Raw genomic sequence first — 13,766 nt, 5'->3', positions numbered from 1 at the left:
TGTTCAACATAGCAGGCGAGGGCGCCTGGGCGAGGCACTGGTCATCCTCCCCAGATGTATCCCCCGACCAGGACACTGCCCTTGAGGCGGTAGAGGTGGGATCCCCCGCTGAGTCCGAGGCGAAAACCGACCATGGGGGGGGGTAACCAATTAAGAATACCGTCTAAAATTGGATTTAATATGAAACTAATATACTTTGCATTATCCACAAAACACTACAAGCGGAGGAAATATAGACGCAAATTAAGCAGCACAGACTGAATACAGGTGCAATAATCTTACACGGGGAGGCCACGACGTTCGGATCACGGAGCATCTTCAAACATTGTACATATTTAGGACAAGACAATGTGAAAATAGTAAGTTGCACTACTAAGGCGTTCTCGAGAAACCGAGTACGATAGTTGCAGTCGCTTAAGTGCGGCCAGTATTCGGGAGAACCCCACTGTCGGCAGCCCTGAGGATGTTTTTTTATTTTTCGTGGTTTCCCATTTTCACACAAGGCAAATGCTGGGACTGTACCTTAAGGCCAAGGCTGCTTCCTTTCCACTCCTAGCCCTTTCCTGTCGCTTCGTCGCCATAAGACCTATCTGTATTTGTGCGACATAAAGCACCTAGTAAGAAAATAACCGTTCTCGAGAAAATCGCAGAGAAGTTTTCGCGTCGAATATGTACCGTTGCGTTGCGATCGTGAGCACGAATCGGCGGTGGTCAAGTGGTTAGCGTTCAAGCTCCGTAGTCGCTGGTTCACTGGATCGAGTCCCGCTTGTTTCGTTTTTGTCTTTTTTTTTCTTTCATATATATTACAATTCGACGGTAATATAATGCAAAGAAAGGTGTATTTTCATGAATTTTTATTGGATATTCAGTGTTATTCGGCTCTTTACTAACATTTATCATTACAAAAATTTATCTGTTATCACGTTCGCGGCCGCTCGGATATCGGCAACCATTACCGAGGTACCGTATTACTTTTTTTGTTTAAAGGAGTTCATTTCTGTACCCTTGTGCATTTTAGATTATTATTTTAATTATTTCAATATTATTTATGTGCATACGAGCCACGCTGCGTCAGCGGCACTACCGGCGATCTTTTCGCCTTCGGTGCCGTTTGACTCAGCATGTGCGTCATGACTAGTAATGAAGTGGAACGAGGAAAATGTTTTGTTCGATTGCAGAACTTCTTTACAACAAAAAAATAAGTTTTTGAACATTTCACACAAAAATACTGTGCAGTAGAATCTTACTATTGCTGTGTGAACATTGTATACTTACATTACTCCATAAGCTGTACAATACAGTGTGCTACAACAAACACAGGGAGACATGACATTGTTTGCGGTCAGTTATTTCTGTCTTGTGGAATTCCACGAAACATTTTTCAAGGCACAAGCCTGGCTGTCCTGGACACTCGCTGCAGTAGAACATGCTGTCCCTGCACCACCACTTTTCGTAACAATGTGTACGTCCATTCTCCTTAGCCGTACATTTACTTGCAAAATGAGTCCCTGTAAGCGGCGCGAGAGATTTTGGGAGCCTACGAAACGGTTGCCTGTAGTCAGCTGGTAACATCGTACCCTAAGACTAGACTAGTTCTGAAAAGGTCCGTCAGGGCATTGACGAGTATCTCCCGTACTTACTTCAGGAGTATTGGAAGCATCTTATCTGGCCCTGGATCCTTTATAGGATGAAACTTCTCGATTGCCCATTTTATATGGTTATGTTTTATTATTATGTTGGCACAGTTCCAGTCTGCTCTTAGAAGAAGCGGTTGGAACAGAGACCGAAGCTCTGTCATCTCCTCAGCCTCAGGAAAATGACACGCCATTAGTATCTGCAGTGTGTCCCTCTCTGCCTGAGTAAATGACCCATCTGGTTTTTCCAGTGCCCCCACTTGATTTATATGGGTTGCTTTCAGAACCTTCTGGAGACTTGCTGTTTCAGTGTGTGATTCCACTTTCTCACAGAACAGTCTCCAAGCTTTTCTTTTTTCTTTCCGTATATCTAGGTTATACTCGGTGAGTTTCCTATGATATATGTCCCACATACTATTTCTAGATGATATTCTATAAAACATCCTAACCCCGTTAGTTGGAATTTTTTGTACAGCCTTCCGTAGAACTTCTGTATCTATCCCAGTTAGTTCTTTTTAGGTCTCTGTACATCTCAGTCCCACATAGTCTCGCATCTATTGCAAATTGGATGTGCTGGTGGTCTGCCAGCACTTTCCAGTCTTTAACAAAGTTTGCAATACGCGTAGTGCTTAGTGTAATGTCCATTACCTCCCTAAGATTTTTATTTATAAATATAGGCTTGTTTCCTAAGTTCAGTATCGTCAACTCATCCAATAATAAACTCTAATAAAGACTCACCTCTTGTATTGCAGTTCGTCCTGCCCCATGCCGTGTGGTGTGAATTTGCGTCTGCTCCAAGGACTAGGTGTTCGCCTTTCCTCTTTGCGTTGCAAATTAGGTTCTCAACTTCTTCTGATGGGGGCAGATTAGTTGAGTCATATGGGAGATATGCAGAGCCTATGGTTATTTCTCTGGGTCCCTCCCAATTTCCAAGTTTGTTCACGGACTTAACCATGGCCGAGATTAGTGTTCCTGCAACATAAGACATTTTAATTTCCTGTTCATAAGAAGACATGTTCTGGGTATTTCCGATGTATCGTACATCAGCTTACCTCCAGATTCCGCCAGTCCTGCTACTCTGCCCTTGACTACCCATGACTCTTGAATAAGGGCCACGTCAACAGCCTCGGACTTGAACTTCCTGGCGAAATTGGCCACATCTGCTTTTTTATAATGGAGATTGTCCTGAAGGACCTTCAGCTCCATCTTTATCAACATTGGGTTTCGTTTTTCTCCTGATGATTTGAAACTTGATCTGCCCAAGTCCGAGCTTAACCTTACAGCTTTTTTAGCTCTTCAAAGTCTCTTTCACCAAGGGCTAAAATGACTGTCCTTCCTGTCTTATCGATTGAAGTGGCATTCAGTACTCTCCACTCTTGTGTTAGGAGTTTATTATCGTGCTGATTGATTCTGACACCAGTCTGCTCTACTGGAGCTTCTGTTGCCATTTCTTGTTTTGAGTTGGTGACAACCTGTCCAGTTGGGACTTCTGTCTCCATTTTTTTAATCTTGGGCTTGCTCCCGGATCTGCTCTACTGGAGCTTCCTTGCCTTCCCCTAATATCGAAATTTTTGAAATTGGTTCTTTATAGGCATCCATATTTCAATCGATCATAGGGTTTTTTCCCCTTTTAGGGTGCTGAGCGTTTTCACCATCCATGGTGAGGCATGCAGCCAGACATTGTCCTACCGCAACTCAGGCTCTCCGTAACAGAGGCCACGTCCATCCAGCGGTCTGCCCCTGGCCCAAACCTAGCCAGGTTTGTTTTCCCTTCAGTAGGCCTACTCATGTGGTCTCCACTTGGCATCATCATGACTGAGTTCACAGCCATGACTTTCCCCCTAGGTTTGGATCGCCCTTTTCCCAACCCACGGCTCATCCAGGCTACGTAGAACAAAGTGATGTGTTGGTTCCAGCACCCCGTAGTGAGCCTTCACCTCAGTTACCAGCAGCCCCACTTCACCTCGCCCATGTGGAGGAACCATGGATGCCTTTCTAGCATGTGTGGGCAAGGCCTCCACTTCCAAGCCTTGACTTGGGCTGGAAACAAGTACTTTACTTTAATTAGGTGAAGATAATTTTCTGTGTTAATGAACTGAGGAGGTAGCAGGTAGGGACCCTCATCAGAGGCAGCCCTGCCGAGCGGGTGGCGCCCCTGCGTATTTGAGTCCCAGAGCATACAGACTTGGTGCGTGTCATCTGGTAAGTCTCCCAGCTCAGAGTTACGAGCAAAGAACTCAACGGAATCTACAGCGGAGAAGATGGAGTTTGGATTCGTCACACTGACCATGCCGCACGTCGCAATCTGCAGGCATTTGGACTGAGCAGCGGTCGCTTGGTAGGCGGAAGGTCCTTTGGGGCTGTTGTCTGGTTTGGTTCAGGGGTGTTATGTATACTTATAATCTTATAATTTCATTTTTGTGTTGTTTAGCCAAATTGTTGATGGTTCATTCGTTCCCAGATTTTCCATTTTCCTGTGTTGTACGGTTTTTCCATGGTCCCTCCAAAAATGGAGAATCGAGGTGCCATTGTACCTCGTTCTTTTTGTGCTATGTTCCTTTCCTTTCTTGAGGATCTTACTAGTTCGTTCCACCAGGGTGTCTCTTTTTCCCTTACTCTCATATTTGTCTTACTGCAAACCTCTATTGCTTCTTTTATCAAGGTGTTTTTTTAAAATCTTGTCCACTCAACTCACCACTCTCCACTTCTTCTGTAGGCAGTTGTCCTCTTATACGGTCCTGATAGTCGGTCCTCCTTCCAATCTGTTGTAGTTCCCACATCTTAATCTTAGGTTTTTCCAGGTTGTTATTTTTGGGGCATTAATGTCTTTCAGATCTGCTACTAATAGTTGATAGTTGCTATTGAGATTCTCACTTGGAATCACCTTGATGTATCGGGCGAGTTGGCTGTGCGGTTAGGGGCGCGCAGCTATGAGCTTGCATTCCGGAGATAGTGGGTTCGAGCCATACTGTCGGCAGCCCTGAAGACTGTTTTCCATGGTTTCCTATTTTCACACCCCGCAAATGCTGGGGTTGTACCATAAGGCCATGGCCGCTTCCTTCCCACTCTTAGGCCTTTCCTATCCCATCTTCACCATAAGACTTATCTGTGTCTGTGCAGTGTAAAACAAATTGTTTGAAAAATGTGAAGAAAAAAAAAAGCAAGAAAAATCAAATCACCTTGACGTCGCTCACAAGTCTACTTCTTTCTTTATTTGTAATGACATAGTCAATGACCGTCTTACTCTTTCCATCCCAGCTGTAACAGGTAATTTTGTGACTGACCCTTTTGTTGAACAAACTGTTTTTTTCTACCAAACAGTTTCTTATACAGGACTCTAGGAGATGTTCCCCTTCTGAATTCCTTTTCCAATGGTCATATGGTCCCATCACCTCATAGCCATTCCTGCCTCTCCTGAGCTGTGCGTTGAGGTCCCTGATGATGATTGCCCTTTCTTCACTGATGGTCTCTTCTAGGTCTTTGAGAAACTTGTTTTTTCATCTTGACTGCAACCCGTGTCGACTTCTCTTTCCCAGGGTGAGCTGTGCGTTTATAATCCTCATTGATGTACTGGATCTCTGCAATGCCATCTAACTCTTTCTTCCCTTTACCTTTCCATTTAGTTTTACTCAGTCGTAGGATTGATATGTTCCTTCTCTCCATAATGTTAACTAACTCTTCACATTTTCCAGTCAAACTGAGTACATTTATTGTTCCTGTTCGAGTATGTTTTCTCTGGCGTTGTTGCACAATCGCAAGGCCTGGCCTATCATCAGCCATCATACCTGGCGTGCTCTTGTCTACTCAGAGTTCTTTGTTTCCATCCGAGGCTCGTATAAGTGTTGAAAGCAATTGCAGTTACTCTCCAACTGACTTGCTAGGCCTAATATTAGAGAGGATTAGCCGCTAGCAGTCCCGTGCCACACCCCTTGTGCTCCGCACGGCTTTACTTCTAAGTTGACATTTCGCAAAACAAAAATGAGCAGCGCCTTGCCTCTGTTGCCAGCGCGCTACCGCAGCGAGAACAGCTGATGCAATACGACCGTGGTAAACTGCCCTCGCAAAATGTAATACCGTACTCAAAAAAGCTAATGAGTCTGGATTGAAAACAAATTCACAAAACAACACTTTCTAGAAACATCCGACATTAAAAAGAGAATATATTAATAAGAGAGAATGAGGAAATAACACATCACTCACCGCTAATGGCTAGCACAGGAAGGTTATGGCCTACAAAGGGAACACTCCACTGATCTGAGTCACTTTCTTGCCACTTGTATTTTCCAAAATTCACTGAGACATGCTAAATATGCACAAAGTACACTAACCAACACACGGGCATAAATAAAACTACAGCTATATTCTTATACACTGAACTGTTAAACCTCTATTGTACTAAATTATGCTATGCTAATTACACTATACTGTACTATACTAGAAAGATAGACTCGCATGAAAAACACACATTACTGAAGAAAAATGCATAAGATCGCAAACTGTACCGAATAACATACATGTTGAGCGAGTTACGTTAACCACGTGGTGAATGTAAATTTAGAATCGGCAGTTAGGCTTCGAGATATGTCGATATGAATGGCAGCTTGGGATTGGCTGGATGTCTGTTTCAGCGCATAACCACCAGGCAGAGCCAAAATCAGTCAAAACACCAATTTAGAAGTAAAGCCATGCAGAGTATAGGGATCCTAAATTATTTGTGCTGAAGGAGTATGTTTATAATATTGGGTCCATTATTGGACAGTGGTCTCCACGGTATGCACTAGCCATGCGTCTTCGTAGGTAGCCCAAATTAGCACACTGGGGTGAAATGCTGGCAACAGGAATGAGTTAGCCTGAAAATTTATACAGTCCATTAACGGACCCATTATATTAGTATTATAAATTTACTCATTCAGGACAAATAATTTAGGTTCCCTAAAGGAGTGTAATAATATTATTTGCTTGACGTCCCACTAACTTCATTGTTCGGTTTTCGGAGACATCGAGGTGCTGGAATTTTGTCCTGCAGGAGTTCTTTCACATGCCAGTAAATCTACCCACATGAGGTTGACGTATTTGAGCACCTTCAAATACCACCGGACTGGGCCAGGATCAAACCTATTACGTTGGGGTCAGAAGACCATTCCCTCAACCATCTGAGCTACTCAGCCCAGCCTAAGGGGATGTATATCCATATCACTCGCAAGGTGTTGCACCAAGAGTATACGACGCGGACTTGTTCATTTGTTTGCAGATTGTTGTGGTTACTGGTTGAAACTTAATTGTGTACTACCTTGTCAAGAATGCAACTGGAATGAACAAGTGATGGCAAAGGGGTTGAATTTCCTTTGCCTTATTTGACTAAATATGAAAATAATTTTAAAAAAAGAATGTGGCTAAATAAACTTTCAAAATGATAGTTCCCAAGCAAAGTTTAGTCTCACTTAGGGATGATGGCCATTTATGGCCTCTTTGATTTAGAAAAAAAAGTGATCAATGCAGCCCCATGTGAAGAAAAAAGAAAGTCAGTGATTGGCTCGCATTCTGTGAATTAACTGTAATTCTACTGATTGCTTGTTGTTTTATTATTAAATGCATTTACCCTCTTGGATTCAGCGAGGGATCCCACCTGTTATGCTTCTAAGGCAGTGTCCTCGAGTGTCTGGGGTACAACTGAGAAGTACCTTGCCCAGGCGGCCGCACCTCTGAACATGGACCTTGTGGGGGCTGGGAGGATTGCAAGAGATTGGGCAAGGCAGTGGCCGTGGCCTTACGTTAGGTACCATCCCGGCATTTTCCCGGAGAAAAAGTGGAAAACCCCTTTGAAGATGGCTGAAGTGGGAATCGAACCCCCTCTACTCGTTTGACCTTCCGAGGCTCAGTGGACAGCATTCCAGTCCTCGTAATACTTAAATTTCGTGGCAGGGCGGGAATAGAACCCAGGCCTCTGGGCATGGCAGCTAATCACACTAACCACTACACCACAGAGGCAGACAATTGGTAATTTTCATCATCATTTTTATTTCCCTTTGTCCAGCTCCTGCCAGATTGCCTCTCCTCCCACCACTCCTTCAGTAATTGTATTCCAGTCCAGTATTCTTTTTGTTATACTGTTCTTGACAGTCCATCCGTATTGTTCTATGGCTCCCTCTTGCCCTCTTTCCTTCTATCTTAGCCTCCAACATTTGTTGTGGTACCCTTCCCTCCTCCATCCTCATAACATGTCCAGACCATCTCACTTCATTCTTCTGCATCCTATCACTCAGTTTTTTTTTTTTTAAAATTTTTTTTTTACCCTTATCACTTTTCTGACGTCAACATTTCTTACTCTGTCTCTCCTTGTCTTCCCTACCATACTCCTCAGTAACTTCATCTCAGTGGCCTGAATTTTACTCTTGCTGTCAATTCCAAGTCCATACGTTAATATAGGGGTAGAGTACATCATCTACATTCTCTTTACATTTTATAGGAACTTCTGTCTCACACCAGGTTTCATTACATTCTGTTAGAACGTATTTCCCACTTGTACCGTTCGTCTTGCATTATTTCACTTTCCAAATATTTGAAGCATTCAACCACCTCAAGGTTTAATCCCCTAATACCAACAATACCTTTTCCTTCTCTTTCTCCTGTCATTGCCACTGTTTTGCTCTTCTCCATACTCATTTTCATACAATATTTCTCAATATTGTCATTTAAAGCCTCTAGTTAGATTTGCACTCGTGTGTTCTTGACTGCGCAGATCACTTTAATCTGCAAACAACATTTTCATATCCTCTCCATATCTTGTCTGTTTCCTTTAGAACTTCATCCATAACCGTTATAAACGTAAGTGGAGACAGTGCACTTCCCTGTTTTAGTCCAGTTTGGTTTCTAAACCAATCTGTTCTCCCCAAAGGAGTCTGGACAGAACTGAAACAATTGTTATACATGGCTTTCGCTAGTTTCCTTGATTGTCTTCCAAATCCTTCTCTTTCCAGCATTTCTCACAGCTTTTCTCTATTAACACTATCATATGTCTTCTCTAGGTCAAGGAATACCATTACTAGTAATTGTATTTGAGTTACATGAGAAATATTTAACTGTAATTCTGCCCAATTACTTTTATTCTGTACTTTTCCCATCGCTGTGTAAAGTTATGAAGATAAGTTCTACAAATAAAAAAAGTTTCTGAATGCAGCTGTTGTTATTTTGATATTTCAGTTATTGAGGGCAGATTTACTAATTAAATATACAGAGTCTAACCTAAGTGGTCAGTGCGTCCCAAATTTTCACCATGAAATTTTGAATATAAAAAAATACTGTGATTATTCTGGTATACATACAGTTTGTGAGGTATGTAAGTTTGTTTTAAGAAGTGAAATTAATCACTGAACAAAATAAAGTACAGCATAGAAAAAAGCTTCTATTGAACTATGTCGTACATTTCAGGATGATCCCCTCTCTGCTCTAGACTATCACGTTGGCCTGCAAGTGTTTGAACATGGTGTCAAACGTTTACTGCTTCGTTGCAAGCAAATGGTTATTCTGGTGACTCATTGTCTCATGCTCATCGGGTACATAGGAACTCTTCTATAATCCATAATTTAGCCTTTCCTGGACAGTTTCTTTTAATGTACCAAAAAATTCAAAGTACTGAGTCTCTTTTAAAGAATTTTTTTTTTAACACCACAGCGTGGATTGACGTGTAGCACACGTTGTGCAGTAGCTGTCTGCTGCTGTGGAGTGATATCTCTGACATGCATTGTCATTCCATCTTGTGATTTTCCTTTGAACTATGTCCGAGGTATTTTCACAGCCATCTAGATAGATATATGAAACAAGAGAATAAAGCTATCGATTCATTTGAACTATTTTCACCTTGTTATCGATGTGTAAAATTTGACTATTTGTTCATGTACTCTTCCCGCAAATGGTGTCGATAATGAAGGATAATTTTTCTAGCGATGCTGTACTAGGCATATTAAATGAGTGTTTTAGTGTTTGAGAATAGTAGTTAACAATTCTAATGACTAATGTTGATATTGCCGGATTGATACATAACAGTGTTGTTTCGTGCTAGATGCGGTAGTTCTGCAGGAAATTTTTTACTGGGATAACATGGATAATTACTTTTAAAATACTCATTTCTTAAATCTTTTCACCTGAAGATTTAGCTCTAGTCCCAAGGAATGTTATTTCCCTTCCGATCTAGGGTAAAATCCATTCTGATCTAGGGTAAGGAAATTGATTCCATTCAATGAAAATTAGATGTCATCTTAGCCCTCTACATGTTGATGGGGAAGGTATAGGAACTAAATTTTAGGTTTTATTTCTCGAAAAATTGTACCATTGTCACGCCCCTTATTTGATTCATATCTGTAGACAAATTTGAATCCATATCCAAATTACCTCGCTACAAGACTAAACACACTATACACTATATGGTGGACCAAAAAGCTATTTCCAATATAATCAGAATTGGTTTGAAATTAACAGAGATACAGTATCATAAAACAGTTTGGTGCACAGGTATGCTAGCCTTTAAATGTACGTCCAGTGAAGGCTGGATTTCGAAACGTTCGCGCTCAGAAGGGTTAAGAAATGACAATTGCTCACATTGATCTCACTTCTGCTAGCACTCACTGAGGGATCATCTTCACTGATGAGTTTTTATATGGGAAATGTTTGATAAAGTTGGATAAACATAGAAAAAGGAAAGAGAGAAAATGATAATGATGAATACAGGTGGTAAAAGACTACGAACACAGGACAAACAAGATAGGAAAGTAATCCTGTGGCTCATTATACATAAAGGAAAGGAACAAAACCAGTGCAGGGTAAGTTATACACTGTGAAACCTCATTAGTGCATTCATCATTAAGACGTTTTCTCACTTAGCGCATTGTAAATTTGAAGTCTCCATTCACGTCGTGTTAAATCTGTATAAAGATTATTGCATCACAAATTTTCGCCCCTACCCTTTAGTACGATTACTTTTTTCCTATCTCTGAAAATGTTCTTTTTTCATCCCTTGTGAAAGGAACGTGATTTTCAACACAGATAAGAGCCCTCGCCACAGGAGGCAGGTCAGGAAAAGTTGTGTGAAAATGAGAAGTCCTTGAATTCCTGAACTTTACACGCTAAATTGCACCATTGGAAAGCAAGCTATTAGCTGCAGCATGTTCAATTTGGTGCGCTGGTTTTCTGTGAAATTGCTGAATAGCTGAGGAAGCCTGTTTGTGCTTTTATTTTGCATCCCTTCAAAAGTTAGAAATTTCTGTGTTGAGTGATATAGTGAAGGGTAGTGAATATTTGTTGCCTACCTACAGATTAGGAAAACTATTGTATGAAGTTGACTAGCAGATTTTTTGGTAGCTCAGTTATGGATACTGATAGTTGTGAAATTGCTTACTAATGAAGACTAAATTACAATCCAGGAAATATGTGTCCACATCTTTCAGCGGTGGCTTGTATGTTGAAACTCTCACCTTCGAGTTTTGATTTGAGTCGATCAAGGAGTTGTCGCATTCCGGCAGTTTTGATTCAAGATGGTGGTCAGTCATTTTCTTGCAGGGTGGAAGAGTGTGACCAGAAAACCATGTTTCATAACCCAGTGAGCTAACATTTGTTTTAGAAAGAGTGTGATCTGCAATAATAAATTTATATTTCTTGTCTTGTCCGGCTCAATGATTAAATGGTTAGTGTGCTGGCCTTTGGTCACAGGGGTGCTGGGTTCGATTCCCGGCAAAGTCGGGAAATTTAACCATAATTCGTTAATTTCGCCGACACTGGGGCTGGGTGTATGTGTTGCCTTCATCTTTTCATCCTCATCACGACGCGCAGGTCGCCTACGGCCGTCAAATGAAAAGACCTGCATCTGGTGAGCCAAACTTGTCCTCGGACACCCCTGGCACTAAAAGCTGTACACCATTTCATCCATTTTTTCACTTGTCTTGTTTTACCCACCTTTGAAGGCACTGTTGTTAGGGAAGTGTTTTCATCATTGTTCTTTTATCTTTTTCACGCCTGTACTCAATAGTACATTTTCTTGCTTAACGTTCTCGTTTCTTGTACCCTGCAGAAACATCTTATTGATTAAAGAACCCCCTTTTCTTTCAATACAGTTAAAGACTGACAGTGTATGAAGATGTGTAGACTGTCCTTTTCCTTTCACATTTTCTTCCTATTTCTATCTTGTCTCACTCTAGCCTATCAGAGTGTTTATCCTCTTAAGAGGTCATTTTCTTGGTTCTATCTGTCTATTTATAACTTGATGATATACTCCATTTTGGTGCAGATCAATTATTTCTGCACCTTCATTTTTACAATACAGATCGTTGCAATGGAAGGTGGCCAAGTGCAAACTCAAGGAACCCTGGTTCAGATAGAAGCTATCGATCGTGAACTATTGCAGACTTGGCAGAACAACATGACCCGTGAACAGCTGGAGGAGAAGCAGGGAGCAAGAGGGCACACAGCTAGAGAACGGTGGAGACTAGTGTGACTCGTGTAGTGATTTGGTGTGCAGATGAAACAGCGCAGTCTGACTCATGAGTCTTGGCAAGTGGTAAGTAACATACATTGCAGTTTTGAAATAAAGAATTAAATATGCTATCTGGATTAAAACCACTTACAGTATATGTATTTAACAAAGCCGAGCTTTCTGCCAAATTACATTGGCCTTCATCAGGGCATGCCTCTCACAGTGAGCAAAGAGATTCTTTGAAGGAATGTGGAAGTCACGACCATACTATCCATAATGAGCTACGAAAACCTAAGTTCATTAATATATTGCAGTTTGTTTTTTCAGCTGCACAGTATCAATTGCAGAACTTTATGAACGACCCGTATTAAATTTTATCAACTTGACCAGTTTCCAATATTGACCGGGTCTATTAGGAACATAAGCCTCTCCACCACCTTTTCTGTTTGTCCACGATCAGGGCATAACTATAGAGTTTGTCCCGCAATGTTAGTAACATGAGGCACTACTGTGGCGCATGCGAAGTGACTGTCCTTTGTTTAATACTTAGGTTTCCACTAGTAGCACTGAAGGAAGTAGAATTTCACTGCTGCCAACTGTTCGTTTTATATGGCTGTCTTTGCATTTTTGTTTTTTTCCTTACCATGCGCACAGTATGCGCCGCGGCGATAGCAAAAAGCTTCTCAAAAGGAATGTGGCCCGGAAGGGGCCACTGTTCTCATGACAGATTGGCCAGCAAAATATGTTACAGCTACTAAATGACCATTTTTTTCCTTGCCGTAAGCCCCGGGGGGAGGAATTGAGATAGTGTACGGTTATCGTCCAATGCCATGACACTTTCAAACTTTGTGGGCCTCTTTATCCTTTTTTCTTCTGCAGTGGTTAGTAACGAAATCTTTATCTCTTCATTGGTGGGAATGATGTCTTAATCTTCGATATCTCGGCCAATGCCCGTGATCCTTCGCAGAAACAATGGATAATGGTGCCTGGACTGTTACTTCAGGTTACTTCTAGGGGCAGGCAGGTTGGTCTCTGGCAGGCATAATGAACACATCACTTAATATGTTAGTATAAGTTAGAAATACAGTGTGTGCCCCACTGGGATTATACCACATTCAGTTCTCTTTCAACTTTTTCTGTTTAAGTCCTTAACGCCTTGCAGCCATCTGTCTCTTGGCTTTACCTTAGGTCTCCGTCCTTTCATTCTCATATCAAACATCCCCCTCAGCCGTCTTTCCTCTTTAATTCTCCACTTGTGACCATATCACTAATCTTGATCTTTCTATTCAGCTGTTATGGGTTCCTCGTCAAATGTTGCCATTCCAGTCCTACACCTAAGGTTCTTCATCTTGCAGGCCTGTATCGTACTTTTATTTATTTCCTCCATTATCCAATCTCTGTTGCATAAGTCAGCATGGAAACGTGTGTGTATCTATGTACGTGTACTTCTTCGTCCTGTGTCCTTATATGGGGTCAGGAATGAGGAGAGATGAAATTATACAGCATGCTTTTACAGCAGTGATGTTTGCAGATGATCTGATTATATTGGGAGGTAGAGTTGAAGAAGTACAAAAATTCTGTGTGAATGGGAAGTAGTAGTCTCCACTGTATGGAGTTCTAAGGCAAAGCATTTTATCTTCCCCAATCCTTCCAGCAAAACAGTTAACCCG

At 41.6% G+C, this 13,766-nt stretch overlaps 1 long non-coding RNA gene across 3 annotated transcripts in view; it reads left to right on the top strand.

The window, feature by feature from the left end:
- Nucleotides 1–13,766, top strand: part of LOC136884230 (uncharacterized) — a 222,298-nt gene that overhangs the window by 161,925 nt on the left and 46,607 nt on the right. For all 3 annotated transcript variants that reach the window (XR_010861317.2, XR_010861318.2, XR_010861316.2), the window contains one exon: nucleotides 11,947–12,180. This is a non-coding gene — a long non-coding RNA (uncharacterized lncRNA). The remainder of the gene's footprint in view (nucleotides 1–11,946; nucleotides 12,181–13,766) is intronic.

Source organism: Anabrus simplex, chromosome 12, assembly GCF_040414725.1.
Source record: "Anabrus simplex isolate iqAnaSimp1 chromosome 12, ASM4041472v1, whole genome shotgun sequence".
Taxonomy (NCBI): domain Eukaryota; kingdom Metazoa; phylum Arthropoda; class Insecta; order Orthoptera; family Tettigoniidae; genus Anabrus; species Anabrus simplex.
The sequence above is the reverse complement of the archived record's forward strand: the minus strand, read 5'-3'. Positions and strand labels throughout refer to the sequence as shown.